The sequence below is a fragment of the Ambystoma mexicanum genome, chromosome 1p, assembly GCF_040938575.1.
Source record: "Ambystoma mexicanum isolate Mex_15411 chromosome 1p, UKY_AmexF1_1, whole genome shotgun sequence".
Taxonomy (NCBI): domain Eukaryota; kingdom Metazoa; phylum Chordata; class Amphibia; order Caudata; family Ambystomatidae; genus Ambystoma; species Ambystoma mexicanum.
This window is the reverse complement of record NC_090921.1, coordinates 1357116558-1357134164: the sequence shown is the minus strand read 5'-3', so window position 1 is coordinate 1357134164 and position 17607 is coordinate 1357116558. Positions and strand designations below refer to the sequence as shown.

Genomic DNA, 17607 nt, shown 5'->3' with positions numbered 1-17607 from the left:
CTCTACCCAGAGGTGGGTGGAGGCCTTCACCACCCTCCTGCCCACAGACCACTAGACCATTGGAGACGTGCCACCACTATGCACAGAACACGGCTAGTGACCCACCACGAACCGCCCCATTATATACTAAGAGCAGAGACACCCAACAGATATCCGAAGCAACAAGGTAAGAAATAAACCCTAACAAACGCTAAAACCTCAAATCCGCATACACCTCAAAAGTTAAACAAAACCATATCTTTGCACAGCAATCTGCATGCACGCACTTCACACTACAAAACAAACCACGTGGTCCCGCACAACAGGACTTGGGAGTTCTCTGATCCGTAAATCACACCCATGCTCAGCGAACGTTCCGCGAACTGAAGCAATCAACAGGACATCACAACCTTAGCGGAAAAAGGATACTGCAATGCCCTACTATCCCATCCTACCCTCTTAACTTTCAGATCCACCAGGTAACCACTCTGGTGTTGATAGTGTGGTATAAAATGTCCTTTAACATATGGCATACATCACTTACCAGAATCTTATTTGATGGTTGCATCTGCTTAGATTCACATGTTTTACAGTCCAACATCTAGTGGTAGGTGCAGTGTATTGCATAGTTTTTTGGAATTCGAAAAGGAACATTGACTAGGTGTGAGACACTATCCCTAGTGTGATGTGTACTGTACCCATGGTCCTTCATACATCAAAGTCCAGCCGATTGTTTTGTTGGCCATGAGGGAGCCTGAATTGCATGCGCAAGTACAGGACGTAAAAAAAAGTGCTACTTCAAATCAGAGGAGTCGGAGCGGGCACATGTGAATCCAAGCAAATACAAGCACCAGAAATATGATTACAGCAAGTAATGTGTCTTCCAAGGCTTGTGGATCTGCTTAGAATCACATGCTTTCCATAGAATAGCCAGCAGTACTTAAGGTGGTAGGGTGAAAAGTGGTATAAAACATCTTTTTGGTGCTATACCTTCTGATGCATGTGTGCGTCAACTTGTGAATTTTGATGGAGTTCTATTCAAAGAATTACTGTGCAAGGAGCAGCTTTGCAAATGTCATATAAAGGCAATACAAACTAGAGTAGCCCTTGTACACCAAGTGGCATACTCAAATTACTCACCCCTGGTAATATTTTTTTGACTGCGTGTGCCTCCCGTATATTCCATCTTTGAAATGTTCGCAAGTCTGGTTGCAGCTTCGAATGTGTTCCATAGCATTTGGTCAGCGAGTTGTGGTCCTTCGATGGCCTCAGTCCAGTTATTGACAGTCTGACGACGTCACCTCGGTTCTAGGTTTTTCCACACTATTCCTCAGCAGTCTTAAAAGGCACTTCTTGAAGATAGCACAAAAGTCTTGCACAGTATCGGGCAAGCTGAGGCCTCCCACCTCTATGAGGGGGTGTGGGGGGGAGGGGTGAGTGGGGGGGGGCGTGGAGGTGAGAACCCAGAGTGCAGTTGGGGCTACCTTCAAAGGGTCATCCGTTTGGCCTTCGAGAGCTGCCGCTACCATCTCAATCGTCGCTTTGTCCTGTGCCATCTGGGACTTATTGGGCACCCTCGGTTTCTTGCGCAGCTTAGCTGGGTTGGGTGATTTTCTTTGAGGCCGGTCCTAGTTGAGGCATGACCCTGCTTCGGGCCATAGGCCTTGGCGCTTCGCCACGCCGCCAGAGTACTGTAACTATCCTTCATCGTTCTCTTAAAGAATCCAAGGCAGATCTTGCAATCCCCTTTGTGGTCTGGGAGAAGATCGAGGCATTGAAGGCATTTGCCATCTACAAACATGTTCGGTGTCTGCATCTGGAGCAGAGCTTGAAGAGTGTACTTCCCTACTTCTCAGTCATGGTCGGAGGTGCAGAGTAGGCCAGATGGACTTCTGGAAATTGATGAAACTCGACGATCCTTGCACTTGAGGGGTGCTGAAATTCACTGAGAAACGGATCCCTGCTTCTCTGCCGATGAAGAGCACACAGGTTCAGTGTGACAAAATAGGACTTCCATGAAAAAGCATGAAAAACCGTAGAATAGCTCAACTTGAATGAGTGGTAAAAATCTGAAGATGGCTGCCAGAGGGGCTTAGGGAGACTAGTCATTGGCAGCGGCAGTATGACCACCAGATCATAGTGATTGGTTTAGAGGCAAAATACAGTTTGTAAGTGAAACATTTATCTTTTACCGAGGATTCCCAGCCTGATCGGGAATTCATGCGCATGTGAATAAAAATAAATGGCAACTACAGTTATCCAAGGGTAGAAAGGATCTTTGGACCCCTTTTACATTTTATTCGGTGGGACCGGCACCACCCACCTTATCTGGAGTGCTGGAGAGAGTATCCCCTTTCTCATTTAATGTAACATTTATGTTACAAGGGTAAGACATGCATTACTTACCGTAAAAGCATTTCTGATGGTTGTATCTGCTTAGATTCACATGCTGTGCATAGTCTGCCATCAAGTGGTAACTGCAGAGTATTGCCTCTCGTCTTTCGAGAAACGTCGACATGTGCATGCCTGTAACACTATCCCTACGTGACGTGTAGTGTACCCAAGATCCCTCATGTGTCGAGGTCCCTCCGATTGTACTTTTTTGCTGCCAAGAGGGAGCCTTATGACTATCGTGAGTGAGTACAGAAAAGAGAAAGTAGAAAGAAGTCCATGTTCCTTCCATCCGAGCAGGGAGGAAGGTGGGCGCATGTGAATCTAAGCAGATACAACGATCAGAAATGCTTTTACGGCAAGTAATGCATGTCTTCTGATGTTTGTCAATCTGCTTAGAATCACATGTGTGCATAGACTAGCTAGCAGTACCCGGAGTGGGAGGTGGGTTGTGAGAAGGAACAGTAGTGAAAAGAGGTCTTAATACTGCCTGTCCCACCTATGAATCAGATCTAGAATGGGTGTCTTGGCAATAATGTTTTGTAAAGGTGTGTACAGAGGTTGCCACTTTGCAAATGGGCTCAAGGGGAACATTTGCAATGAATGCTATGGATGCCCCAGTGCCTTGAGTGGAATGTGCTCTAGGCTTGAAGGGCAGTTCTCTCTTAGCAAGATTGTAGCAGAGTATAATGCAATTGACAATCCATCTAGAAATAGTGGATTTGGAGACAGTCTCCTTTTCCTGTGGCCACTGAAACAAAAAACTGTTTTCCTTAGTGGATGAGTTCTTTCCATAGAGAACATGACAGCTCTGCGTACATCCAGTGTGTGTAGGGTTCTTTCCCCCAGGCTTGAAGGATTTTGAAAGAATGTTGGTAGCTCTATTGACTGGTTCACATGGAACTTGGAAATGAATTTAGGCGCAAATCTAGGGTGAGTGCACAAAACCACCTTATCTTTGTGAACTTTTACAAAGGGATCTAGAATAGATAGTGCCTGTAGTTCACTTACCCACCTAATGGAGGTAATCACTATTAAAAAGCAGTCTTGAAGGTGTAGTTTTTAAGACTTCCTTTGTGCATGGGCCCGAAAGGAGCTCCCATAAGCCTAGTTAACACCACATTTAGGTCCCATCCGGGAGCCAGGTTAGAAATGGGAAGGTGAATTTTTTTTACTCCTTCCATGAAAGCCTTAATCACCGGTATCTTCCACCATGACACCTTCTGTTGTGTATGCTGAAAGTGCAGCTAGGTGCACATTTGAGTTGAAGACTAGGCCCGAGTCAAGTGAGGTATCAAACAATTTGCATGGCAGAGCAGTCGATTGGGTTGATGCTCTGAGTTACACCAGATGGCAAACCGTTTCCATTTACTAGAATAGCAATATCTAGTGTTAGGTTTTCTTGCTTCCCTGAGAATGTCCATACCTTTTTGAGTGAGCTGCAGGTGTCCAAATTCTATGACCTCAGTAGCCAGGTCGCTAAGCTCATTGTCTTGGGGCATGGGTGAAGTGTCTGCACTCGGTCTTGTGACATGTTGTACAGGCAAGGCAGTATGATTGGAGATCGGACATCTTCATCAGATGAGCGAACCAGGGTCGGCGGGCCCACCAATATCATTGGACTGGTTAATGTTGGATCTTGTGCACAATCTTGTTGAGAAGGGGAGTCGGTGGAAAGGCATAGACAAATTTCCCTGACCAGGTTATCCAGAGTCTGTTCCCCTTGGAGCAGTTCTGGGGATACCTGGAGGCGTAATCTTGGTATGGAGCGTTTTCCAGAGTTTCAAAGTAATCGATCTCTGGAAAGCCCCATTGTGCGAAAACTTTGGCCGCGATGTCTCAGTGTAATCGCCATTCGTACTCCGAGCAGCGGAAACGCACTGCTGAGTACGTCTGCCAGAAGATTGAGTTCCCCTGGAACATGTGATAACAGGAACATGTTGCGTTTGAGAGCCCACTTCCAATAGTTCCGAGACAGTTTGGGCAGCCCTGGAGAATGAGTGCCCCCTTGTTTGTTCAGATAGTACATGGCCGTGGTGCTGTCTGAGGATTAGGATAGTCTTTCCCTGAAGTTGTTTCAAAAGCTTTTAGTGCTTTGAACCCTGCCACCAGTTCCAGCAGGTTTATGTGGTTGACGGTGTGTCTGATGACCAAACTCAGATTGCCGTTTGCTGAAGCAGGTGGGCTCCCCACCCTGTAAGGGAGGTGTCTGTAGTTAGAGTGGCTTCAACTATGGGGGTGGTGAAGGATTTCCTTTTCAAGAGGTTTTCCCTCAACCACCATTGCAGCGAGAGAACGAGGGCCGGCAAGACCAACTAAATCCTCCCACTGTCCATTGGCTTGACACCACTGGCTGCTTAGCCACTCTTGCAGGGGGCGCAGGTGCGCGTGAAGAACTAGGTAGATACATGACGCCATCATTCCTAGCAGACATATAGCCCTGCGTACTGTTACCTCTTGACTGGCTACATAGTGAGAGATTTGAAATAACATGTTTTGAACCCTCTCGGAGGGGCAAGACGAGGTTGTCCTTTGTTCGAATTAGAGCCCCTAGGAATTGTTTGACTTGGGTCTAGCCTGGATTTTTTCTCGTTGATAGAGAATCCCAGACTGAATACAAGATCTACTGTCTTTTGGGTATTTGACACACGTCTCTAAAGAGTCCCCTGTTATGAGCCAGTCGTCGAGGTAAGGATATACTGGAATGGAATGGATTGCCTGCGCAAATGTGCTGCTGCTATGCCGAAGGGTAGTATCTTGAACTGATAGTTTGTTCTCCATCATAAATCTGAGGTACTCTGTGCGCTGGCAACATCGAAATATGAAATTATGCATCTTTCATGTCCAGAGTTACCATTTAATCCCTGTGTGAGCAGGGGAATTACTTCCTGCAGGGTGACCATGCAGAACTTGTGGTTTTACAAATTTGTTCACTGGGCGCAGATCTAGAACAGGACGCATGGTTAGATCTTTTTACGGATCAAGGAAGTACATTGAATAAATACATTCTTTTACCTGTGATAGAGGTATGATTTCTATGGCGCCTTTTTGTTCCAGTATCTCGACTTCAAGAAGCATGCAAAGATGTTCTGGCGTTAGTCTTCGTTGTCTTGGAGGTCTGAATTTTGGGGACCGGTTGAACTCTACATAGTACCCGTGGGCTATGGATTTTAGCACCCACTGGCCCGTGGTTATTCCCTACAATGCCTGAAGGAATTATGCAAGTCGGCCCCTGACCGGGGAGGCATGGGAGGGGACCCGAATCCTCAAGTCATTTGGAACCGGAGGCTGGAGAACCTCTGGGAGGTAGGGTTCCTGCCCCTTCCTTTAACAGCGCTGTCCCCTTTGGAGGTAAGGGGTGGTGCAAGTGTTGGTTCCCTGTAGAGTTCCAGTTGTTTCCTGAAGAGTATTGTTGATGAGTTAAGCGTTGGCCACGAAAAAATCTGTTTCCAAATCCTCATCTTATGGAGGGTCTGAGTAATTTGGTCCAGACTCTTTAGGGTGTCATGTTCCTTTTTTTGCGGTTTCTAGGACCTGGTCGACCGCCTTCCCAAACAAGTTGGATTCCTCCACAGGTTGGTTTATAAGCGACGCTCGTGTCTCAGGTTTAAATCCTGAGTTTCAAAGCCATGCATGTCTTTTCAGGAGTATGCCCTGAGCCAGGGTGCGATTGGCCGTCTCGGCAGAATCCAAAGTGTTCTTTAAAATGCTTTGGTTAACTTGCCTATCCTCAGACTGTGGTAAGGAGACTGGTTCGTAGAGGTTCTGGAGCCTCTTGTAGGCCTTCTTGTATTAAAGCCCATTGTGCATCGGCTTAACTGGCCAATAAAGTGGTGTTATTGGCAATACCGTAGAGTATGCTGCTGCGGTAACACTCTTCCCAAGGGCGTAAAGTCTTTTCCCTTATTTGTCAGGGGGTGCCTTGCCAGTTGACAAAGGGACCCCGGCTCTTTGTCTTCTGGTAGTGACTACCAAAGAATCTGGGGTGGAATGACCTAATACATGGAGGATCTGAGGGAGAAGGGCGAAAGTTTCAATTTTTGGGTTTACACCTCAAGTGAGAGCAGGTGTTGCTAAGGAGGGAGCCAGGCGTTTTTTAATCAAATTGAGGAGAGGAATAGCCTGGCTGGTTGACAGCTTCTAAGTCGGCTTCAGGAGCTGCCTCCTCAGTGGCAATTTTGAAGTGTTGAGCTGCCTTACACAACATTACGTTAAACATCAACTGATCATCAATTGGAGAGGGGTTCCTTGTAGCTGTGTTTTGAGGGGAGCCCAAAGCCAGAAGATCTGGATCTTGTGGATCTGGGGACTGCCATGGTTGAGGGTCACCCATATCTGGGTCCTCCCCCAGCCCTCAATGGGCTCGTTTTCAATGGGCTCATGTTCCTCTTCTTTGAAGAAAGGATTTTCCTCTGCAGTAACTGGTGGAATGTTTTCTTCAGTAAGGTCATAATTTTATATATCCTCTTCTAAAGAGTGGTCAAAAAGTCATGGGAATTTAGCTCTAGGGTTAAAAGGGCTTTCATCCAGTGGCCGCCTTGTTGTAGGTTGTTTTGAACGTGAAACCAACCTGTCCAGCCTTTCCATGCAGTCAAACTTTAGTCCAGACTGACAACCTAGACTTGTCTAAAGATGGAAAAGCCTCTCCCTCACTGGCTTTGGTCGAAAAAGTCTCACTCTTCCGTTGAAACCTGTAGAGATTTTTGCCTTAACATCGAAGAAAGTCCTCATTCAGAGAATTCGTCTGGTGGGACTGATTAAGGTGGGGCATCCCTGTCCTCTCGACTTATGAAAGCTCTCCTTAGATCTCGGTGGATCCTTGGGCCTTTCAGAAAGAGTCCCTAGCCTGCCGTCTGAGAATCGGCGGACACAATTCTTGCCAGGCTGTCGACGTCCTCATTCGGGAGGCGTGTAGGTACAGCCAACGATTGTAAGGGAGTCTTTTTGGGCGGAGCCGGGACTTTGCCCCCATCAGCCACCTTTTCCTTCAACGCTGTAATTTTCAGCCGTGGTAAGGCCTTGTCTTGAGTTATATTAGTCATCGGCGAAGCCAGAACCGTATAAGCATCTCAACATGAAGCATCTCGGTTTGCCAACCGGTCACAATGAGTGATGCAGCTGGAGAGCCACCTGGAAACGGAAGCCTCGGAGATACAAAATCCCCTTTTTCCAGCTGTCCTAGCACGTGCTGAAGGATGACCATCCGAAACTTCTGTGATTTCGTGTACTTGTTCAGACGGCAGAGGTCTAGGATTGGCCTCCAACACCCCCGTCTTCTTGATGAGGAAGTACACAGTACACTCCAGATCCTCTTTAGAACGAGCTCCATCACGCCCTTCAGCATGCCCCACACCTCCAGCAGAAGCTAATAGACGTGGTTTTCCTGACTGGCCACTGGTGGTATGCGAGGACACTTGTTGGAATTCCAGGGTGTATCCGTGGGCCAGAGCATCACAGTCGGTGGAGATGGACTTAAACGCAGACGAAGTTTGCCAGCTGGCCTCCCACCAGGGTGTGCGGCTGGGGGCCCAACATCACGGCCAGCTGAATCTCGCTTCGATGTGGAGGCGCCGCCTTGGGGACCTCCTCCAGACTTGAGGCCCCTGTAGGACTCCTGGGCAGAAGAGCAGGACAGTTGACGGTAGGACGAAGAGCTTCCACCAAAGCCTTTGGAGAAACCTTGGGATTTACCTCTGCAAGTCCGAAAAGGACAGCTGTCACTGTTCAAGCGTGCCCAAGGCACGAGCTGTGTCGATGTCTGCCCTGATGGCCCGAAGGGACTCGTCCATGGTCTTTCCAAACAAGTTGTCCCTGTTGAACGGCATGTCCAACACCCTCGACTGCACATCCTGGTGAAAGTTTAGTGGCCCTTAACCATCCTCCCCGACGAAGGCAAACACCGTTGCCCATTTGGCAGAATACCATGTCGGCAATGTCTGGCCGCTGTAATGGCATGGTCCAATGAACTTCGCCCTCCTGCAGGCTCTCCAACGCTTCCGCTCTCTTGTCATTGGGAAGGAAGTCCAGGGGGGGGGCGATCTTAAACCAGAGCTCCCTGTCGTAGCTCGCCACGATGGCGAGGGTGTTGGCCGCCTTAATGGTAGTTTCTGCCGACGTGATGACTCGTCGTCCCATGTCGTTTAGCTTCTTCCCCTTACTGTCGGCGGGAGGGGTGGGATTGTTAATGCAGAAGAGCCAGAAGATTTCTTCCTCACCGCCGCCGAGACCACCGAATCCAGGGAAGGCTGGGACCTCAAACACTTGGGTGCAGAGTCCGGCACCCTGTACTTTTTCTCGTAATGGCCGCTCTTCGCCGAGGCCGATGTCACGCTCACCGGATTCCCACGGAGGCGCAGGTCTGGCTTCGAGTGCTGATGCTTCTTCTATGGTGAAGCGCAGGACTCTGAAGATGGACTCACTGGCTCGCAGGAATATTCCCCTGTGCGTGAAAAGGGAGTATTACCTACTGACGGAATAATGCTCAAGCCTCCCACTCCCTTCCAACCCTCCACGATACCCTTCCTCGATTCCCCGTGAAGTCTCACCTTAGGGTCTGGAAGGATGAGTTCTCCATCCTGCTTCTGATGCAGGGGCGCGTTGAAACCCAGTTACTTCACTGGATTGAGGTTTGATGGGAGTTCAAATAAGCTTGACTATTCAGGTAAGGCGCTGTAAGAGTTCTGTAGCAAGTTCAAAAGTTCAAGCTTAATAATAATGTTCATTGTCTTATTGCAGCAAGCGCTAACGCTTGTCTTTTTCCCCTTAGGGGCCGGGGTTCGGAATGCCGGAGATATGGCGCCGACCCGAAGTGAAACGTGCAGTTCCAGTAAATGACAGGTAAGTTCTGGATGAGCGTTCGGGTAATGTCTTTGCATTCGCTCATTCAATGTCTGTCTTTTTTCCCCATAGGGGCCGGGGTCCGGAATGCCAGGAAGCGGCAGGACCCGAAATGAAATGGGAATGACCCAACAGGTAAGTCTTAGAAGGAAACTGAGCTTTTCCTATTCCCTTCCTTCTCTCACCTTGTGTTCTTGTCTTTTTCTCTGTAGGCTCTGGGATGTGGCTGCGGATCCGGATGATCGCTGCTGAAGATGGAGGTGCCCAGGAAAGGTGAGTGAAATGCAGCGCTGCAGCGATCGAAGCAAAATGCTTTTAAAATGATGTCTTCCCTTTCAGGATCGTCGGTGTGAAGTCTGTGATGCAGCTTTAGCAGGTAAGGTCTTCTTTCTCTCCAATTCTCTCTTAGCAGGTGACCCAGGATGCTGACAGGCGTGGCTGAAGTCCAGAAGCAGGAGCTGACACGGTGAGCGTCCAGCTGCGAGGAGCAGAACAACGCGAAGTGTGAGTTGCTGATCGGGCGTGGTTTAAATAGCTTTGGTAGAAGTTCCAGGAATGTATCCTTCCACCGATCAGGTATGTACCCTTCCCCAACCACACCCAAAGGAAAGTAGTTCCACAGGTAAAGTAGTTCCATTCAGGCCTCAAGAGGGCCTGATGTAGCAGCATGGTCTGCAGCAGGTAAGTGCACCTTAAAACACTTGAACACATGTCTAGCTTTATGAGCCTGGCGCCTAAGGCGCCAGGACTGTGTCCAAAGGGCCCCAGCTTGGGCCCGCTGGCACTTCCCTGGGGGAAATGCCTGCCTCTGGGGTTGCTGGGTCGGACCTGGCTCCTTGGAGGTAGGCATGACAGCCGAGGACAGGTTCTTCATAAGGAACAAGTTACTTACCTGTAACTGTTGTTCTCCAGCATGGGTCTGGCATGGATTCACATGCTCATGAATATTCCCCGTCGTTAGGCTGGGAATCCTCGGTAAAGAAAAAACCAGTATCAGTTTCGTTTCTGATCTGTCTTTCGTAGTAATAACCAATCACTGGTCTCTGCGTCATACTGACCACAGCCAATGACTGCCCTCTACCTAAGCACCGCCTCTGGCAGCCATCTTCAGATTTGGAAGCACGTGAAGTGGCAGTATGACCAAGTGAAGAGCCGCAGAGGGGTAGGCGGGAGGGTTCGCATGTGAATCCATGCCAGACCCATGCTGGAGAACAACAGTTACAGGTAAGTAACTTGTTCCTTCTCCAGCATGGGGTCTGGCATGGATTCACATGCTCATGAATAAAGAATACATAGCAGTACACACATGCACAACCACGGGAGGTGGCAAAGGCTCAACATTAAGCATCACATAAACTCAACATTAAGCATCTTACCTCCTCACCAGGCTCACCTCAGGCGAACAGGTTGCGCAGCACTGCTTGGCCGACCCTGGACTCCTCCCTGGAATCCCGGTCGACGCAGTAGAATTTCGTGAAGGTGTGCGTCGACCTCCACGTAGCAGCCCTGCATATGTCCAGCAGGGGCACACCAGATAGGAACGCCGTGTTAGCTGCGATCGCTCTGGTGGAATGGGCTCTCGGACGGCCAGGCAGCGGTCGGTTTGCCAACCGATGACAGTACATGATACAGCCGGAGAGCCATCTGGAAATGGAAGCCTTCGAGAGAGCCTTCCCCTGATTGACAGGTCCAAAGTTCACAAAGAGTTGTGACGTCTTCCGAAAACACTTCGTGCGGTCTACGTAGAACTTCAGCGCTCTAGCCACATCCAGCGAGTGCAAAGTCCTCTCAGCCGGCGACGAAGGCGACGGGAAGAACACAGGCAACACCAAGGGTTCGTTGAGATGGAAGTCCGACGGCACCTTGGGCATGAAGGAGGGGTGCGTCCTGAGCACTACCCTCGTGTCGTGGAAAGTCAAGTACGGGGCCTTGCAGGAAAGGGCCTGGATCTCTCCCACTCGTCGTGCGGAGGTGATGGCCACAAGAAAAGCTGTTTTCCACGATAGAAACTTCAACGGGGCCGAGTGCAGAGGCTCGAACGGAGGTCCCATGAGCTTGGTCAGCACCACGTTGAGCTCCCACGCCGGGGCCGGAGCCTTCACCGGCGGGAACGATCTGAACAGTCCCTTCATGAACTCTTTCACCAGACGATGAGACACCAGGGACGTCCGCCCCGTGGTTCTGGTGTATCGGGAGATCGCAGCAAGATGAATCTTGATGGACGCGTGTGCCAGACCAGCTTTGGCCAGCGTCAGCAGGTACGGCAGTACTTGGGGAGCCGTAATCCGTAGAGGGTTAATCTTCTGTGCGTGGCACCAGACAGAGAACCTCTTCCATTTGTGTCCGTAGCATTTAAGAGTCGAGGACGCCCTGGCCTTTGCAAGAACCTCTCTGCAATCGGCCGGTATGTCGTATCCTCCAAACTCTAGCGCTGCAGGAGCCAGGCCTGCAAGTTCAGCGACTTCGGGTCGTGGTGGAGGATGGCGCCTCCTTCCCTGGAGAGTAGATCCGCGTCCGCCGGCAGCTTGATCGGCGGGGACGCTGACAAGTCCAGAAGGTCCGGGAACCATATCTTCCTCGGCCACGCAGGTGCGACGAGGATCATCCTGCACCGTGACCTCTTGAGCTGGTTGACGAGCCGGATTAGCAGAGGCAAGGGAGGGAACGCGTAGAGGAACAGGCCCTCCCAGGGGAACGAGAAAGCATCGCCCATGCTCCTCGTCTGGGGAAACCTGCTGGCGAACCTCCGGCACTTGGAGTTCGTTGCCGTCGCGAACAGGTCGATCTGGGGTGTGCCCCACCGTCGGAAGAGGCGATCCACCAGATCCTGCCGTAGTTCCCACTCGTGGCACGAGCGCAGCTCCCTGCTGAGTGAGTCGGCGATGGTGTTTTTTATCCCTGCCAGATGAAACGGTACCAGAAAAATCCCTTGGGCGACGGCCCAATGCCACAGGTCCTGCGCCTCCTTGGACAGCGCTGGGGACCTGGTTCCGCCCTGTTTCCTGATGTAAAACATGGTGGTGGTGTTGTCGGTGAAGATCCTCACCACCTTGCCCTTGAGGGACGGAAGGAAGGACCTGAGGGCCCAAAACACTGCACGGAGCTCCAGGACGTTGATATGCAGGGACTTCTCCGTCGGGAGACGGAGTCCCCTTGCGTGCAGATTTTCGGTGTGCGCTCCCCACCCTTCCAGGGAGGCATCCGTGGTCAAAGTCTCCCGGTGGGCTGGGGTCTGGAAGTCCATGCCCGCCGTCAGATGCGCGCGGGTGCCCCACCACCGTATCGCTCGTCGGAAACTCTCGTCGAGCTTGATCCTTTCCTCGAAGCTGCCCGTCGTCTGGATCCAGCGCGCATCCAGGAATTCTTGCAACGGGCGCATCCGGAGCCTGCACATGGGAATGAGGTAGATGCAGGAAGACATCATCCCGAGGAGGGACTTGATGGCCCTCACCTTGGCCGCGTCGGCCACCAACATCCGTTGCACCTTGCCCAAGATGGTCCTGGTCCTCTCCTCCGACGGGGAGGCCAGAAGGGACACTGTCGAGCCTCGCTCCCAGAAACAGTGCGACTTGCGCGGGCACCAGGTGGGATTTGGCGTAGTTCACGGAGAATCCCAGGTCCGTGAGGAGTTGGACGGTCCTTGCCGTGTGGACCACGGCGAGCTCCCTCGTCTTGGCGCGGATGAGCCAGTCGTCCAGGTAGGGGTAGACGTGAATCCCCTCGCGGCGCAGCTGCGCCGCCACCGGTGCGAGGCACTTGGTGAATACCCTGGGTGCCGACCGTAGTCCGAAGGGGAGGGCTTTGAACTGGTAATGACGCCCTTGGACCACGAATCTGAGGAATTTTCGGTGCCCCTTTAGGATGGGAATGTGGAAGTAGGCATCCTCCAAATCCAACGACGATGGGAAGTCTCCTTCCTCCAGCTGACCCAGGACGTGCTGGAGGGTGACCATCCGGAACTTCTGCGCCTTGATGAACTTGTTCAGACGTCGCAGGTCTAGGATGGGGCGCCATCCTCCCGTCTTCTTCTTCACGAGGAAGTATCGCGAGTAGACTCCGGAGCCCCGAAGCCTCTTTGGGACGAGTTCGATGGCGCCCTTTCTGAGCATCTCCTTTACCTCCAGGAGAAGTTGAGGGACGTGAAGTTCTTTCCTGGCCACGGGGGGGACGCGCGGGCACCTTCTTTGAAAAGCTTGGAAGCCCTGGAGATCATGGAGTGGAAAGATCCGATCTCGTCGGGCGGAGAAGCCCTGGTGGGAGGCGACGACGGAAAATCCTCGTCGTATGCCTCGTCGTCCGTACCCGTCGCTGCCGTGTCAGTCCCCGTATCATCCCCTCGGGTGGACGGGGAGGAGGGCTGGACGGGGCGCGACGGTTGAAAAGGAGGTGGTGGATGGATCCTTCTTTTCTTGGTGGGGGGGAACACCAGAAGGTCCCGGTTCTGGATCCCCCGACGGGAGAGGTTCCTCCGTCGGTAACGGTAGCCTCGTCCTTATCTCGGAGCATAAGGACTGTATGGCCAACAAAATGGCCGCCGAGTTGTCTTGCGGCGCTGGCAGAGGGGAATCCGACGGGCGAGCAGGGGCCCCGTCGGTATCCTCGACGATGTCGTCGTCGTCACCTGCGTCGGGGTCCATTCCGACGGGCTGGCCTTCTTCCACGCCTAGGCCGTGGCTTAAGACCTCGATCAGCTCCTCTTCTGAGGTTGAGGCCGAATCTACGACGACGCCCTGCCCCCCCCCTTCTTCCCCACGGAGGGTTTCACGGGGGTCCTATCGATGGGCACAAAGGAAGACTCCCTCCGCGACCGACCGTTCGGCGCTCCCGGTGCCAGCGGACTCGCGGTGCTTGGCCTTATGTTGGGCCCCCGTCGCCGGGGCGCCCTCAAAGGTCTTAGAAGACCGCTCGGATTTCTTCTTCTCGCCAGACGGGCTCTTACCCTCCAGCCAGTTGGCGAGACGTTGATGGCGGTCCTTCATGGTCCGTTCCGACATGTTGCCGCAAAACGCACAGTCCTTCTCCACGTGCGTCTTGTCTTCATGAAGGCAGTAAAGGCAGAAAGAGTGTTCGTCCTCCTTGAAGACGTTCTGCAGCTGGCATCCAGGGCAGACCCTGAACAGCTTTCCGGGCGTCGAGATTCCCTTCTCCTGGGCCATCTCCGAGACCGGGCCTGAGAAGCTTCTGGAGTCCTCCGAAGCGTAGCTCGACGAAATCTTCACCCTTAAGGGGCACAGATGAATCCGACACGGGTCCCCGTTGATCGGATGTAGGATAGGTGGAGCTTGAGGCTCTTTTGACCGAAAGAATCGAAGTTTTTTGTGAAAAAGCGCGAAAAATAGCACTAACGCTCGAGAGCAATAGCACGAGGATCCCAACACATGAACGTGCGGTAAAAATCTGAAGATGGCTGCCAGAGGCGGTGCTTAGGTAGAGGGCAGTCATTGGCTGTGGTCAGTATGACGCAGAGACCAGTGATTGGTTATTACTACGAAAGACAGATCAGAAACGAAACTGATACTGGTTTTTTCTTTACCGAGGATTCCCAGCCTGACGGGGAATATTCATGAGCATGTGAATCCATGCCAGACCCCATGCTGGAGAAGGGACAGTCCCTCGTCCCAAATGTCGTTCAATAGTGGGGTCAAAAGTACGGTCTTCCTCTTAGCCTCACGGCATTGGTACAGGAAACACTCTTCTCCTCGGGGGTCAGTTGAAACAGTTCCAGGGCCCTAGAGATCATGGCATTGAACAAGCCTCTCTCGTCGGGCGGTGAGGCTCTGGACGGCTGAGACGGGAGGTCTCCTAACCCGCCATAGTCCGTGCCCGTTGTTGCCATATCCTGGTCCATATTCTCCGTCGGTGGAGGGGACGGAGGCAAAGGGTGACTGGAAGCAAAGGCGACAGGGCGGGGGGAGTTCACCTGATGGCCCAGGATCTCCCACCGGTGGAAGGGGCATCCTCGGCCGAATCTCTGAACACAAGGTGTGCAGTGCATGGAGAACATCCACCGAAATGTCCGCTGGGAGTTTGTGGTTGCTGAGGTAGGAGCGGTGTAGGGTCAGCACCCTGCGTGCCATTGGCCTTCTCCACCTGGCCCGTTCGGGGCTTCTCCAGAAGCTTACCCGGGTGGGCCGAGGACCTCTTCGCCAAACCGGAGCGTTGGCTTGTGGCCGAAGGGGCTGGAGACACTGCTCGCCCTGGCCGTCCGTTGACAGCAGACTTGCGGTTCTTAGCCTTATGTTGGGCTCCTGTCACCGGAGCACACTCAAAGGTCTTAGAAGACAGCTCAGGTTTCTTCTTGTGGCTGGTGGAGGCATACTACCAGGACTCGCCTGTAGCTGGGGCCTTGGTATGTAGCCACTCTGAGGCGCCTGCCCCAATCCTTCACGGTGCAGGCGACCAACTCCTTGTCTTCCTCCACGTGCGTTTGGTCCGCATGCAGGCAATAGTTATACGGATTGCCCATCGTCCAAGTAGATGTTCCGTAGGCCACATCCTGAACAGAGGCGTCAAGTCTTCCTTCTCTGCAATGTCCACGCAGGGTAGGCCTCGGAGAATCTTCTGGAATCTTCACTCGACGAGATTCAGCCCTTGAGGGGCGCTGGAAAATCCGAAACCGGGTCCCCGTTAATTCTATGAAACTCAAGAGTGCAAAACGCAGTAAAAAGCCCGAGCTAATCACGAGGACTCCCAGCCCTCGAACTTGCAGTAAAAATCTGAAGATTGCTGCCAGAGGGGCTTCGGTAGAGGGCAGTCATTGGCTGGGGGTAGTGTGACCCAGAGACCAACGATTGGTTGTTAGGAGAAAGACAGTTCAGAAGTGAAACTGATTTTTTTCTTTACAGAGGATTCCCAGCCCGACTGGGAATTTTCATGAGCATGTGAATCCATGCCAGACCTCATGCTGGAGAATAAAATGTGCCTAGGTCATACTTACCTTTTTGGTTCCTGGTAGCTCCAGACAAAAGCACATGTTTTACTTACCGTGAGTATTACTGTCATCCTAAAATAAGTCAGTTATTGCTTCCTTTACTCTGGGAACAAAACAATAATACAATTTAATAATACACCCAAAGGCCCAGCTCCCCTAGAATAACCATTATATTGTATCAGTGTTTATCAACTACCTTACTCCTAGTCCATAGTCCCCTTTCCCCCATACTTTTGGGACATTCAGTCCTTAGGGACGGGACCGGAGCACTTTTTGTAAAGCAAATTGAAAAATGTGTCCTCTTCACGCAGGGTACTGCACGCGGCCTTAACCCTGCCCCCCTGAATCGCCCTTCAGTCCTTTTCCATCGCCAGGTCTGACCTTTAAGGAATAATAGAGGATACTTAGAGGGGAGGGCGAGCGGGCGTATGGAGGAAAGGGGACTATGGACTAGGAGTAAGGTAGTCAGTACGGAAAGTAACTTATACTCCTACGTCCCATCCCCTTTCCTCCATACTTTTGGAAGATTACCAAGCACTCACAGAAAAACTGGTGGATGGAACTCCTTTACTGAAAGAGGGTTTTAAGAACAGCATGACCAAATTGAGCATCAGCTCTAGAGCTCAGGTCTAAGCAGTAATGCTTACAAAAAGCCAACGGGGAAGCCCACGTAGCCGCTCTGGCAATGGTTTCCCAAGGAACATTTCTGGAAGGCAACGGCAGCCGCCTTGCCCTGCACAAGATGGGCATGAATTCCTTTTGGAGGCTGAAGGCCCTGAACGGTATAAGCCTCTGATATACAGGAAGCAATACATCGGGAGATAGTCGTTTGAGGCTGGGTTTCCTTCCAGATCTCCGAAGGTCACAAACTGGGAAGAGTTCCTAAGTTTAGATGTTCTGTCCAAATTAAGCTGGTCTGACATTCAAATCGTCCAATATCCTCTCGGCATTTGATGCCGGGTCTGGAAAGAAAACTGGTAACAAAATGGACCGATTCAAATGAAAATCGGATACCACCTTTGGAATGAAAGAAGGATTAGTCCAGAGGACAACCATATCCTTATGAAAGTGAGGAAAGGATGTTCTACAGACAAGGACTGAAGCTCACTTACACGTCTTGCCGAAGTCGCTGCAATTAGAAAAGCCATTTTCCACGAAAGGAACCTCAAGTCCACCGTAGCCATGGGCTCAAAGGGCTTATGGCATAAGTCAGTGAGGACCACATTCAGTTCCCCACTTTTGATGCGGGTTGCGCACAGGTGGATAAAGATGCAATAGCCCTGCAAAATGCCTTTTAATGACAGGGTTTGTCAAAGAAAAAGAGCAAGTGTCGTGGACAGGTAAGCGGCGATAGCCGACAAATCATTCCTACAAAACATGAATGCCTGAAGATGCCAGATGAGAAACTAAAGACATAACCGTGTTAATGGTAGCATTTCTGGGGACCACCTGCTTCACTGAACACCAGT

General features: G+C 51.4%; 1 protein-coding gene across 4 annotated transcripts in view; it reads right to left on the bottom strand.

Moving 5' to 3' along the window:
• Positions 1-17607, bottom strand: part of LOC138454413 (nuclear receptor coactivator 5-like) — a 144483-nt gene that overhangs the window by 747 nt on the left and 126129 nt on the right. The window lies entirely within an intron of this gene.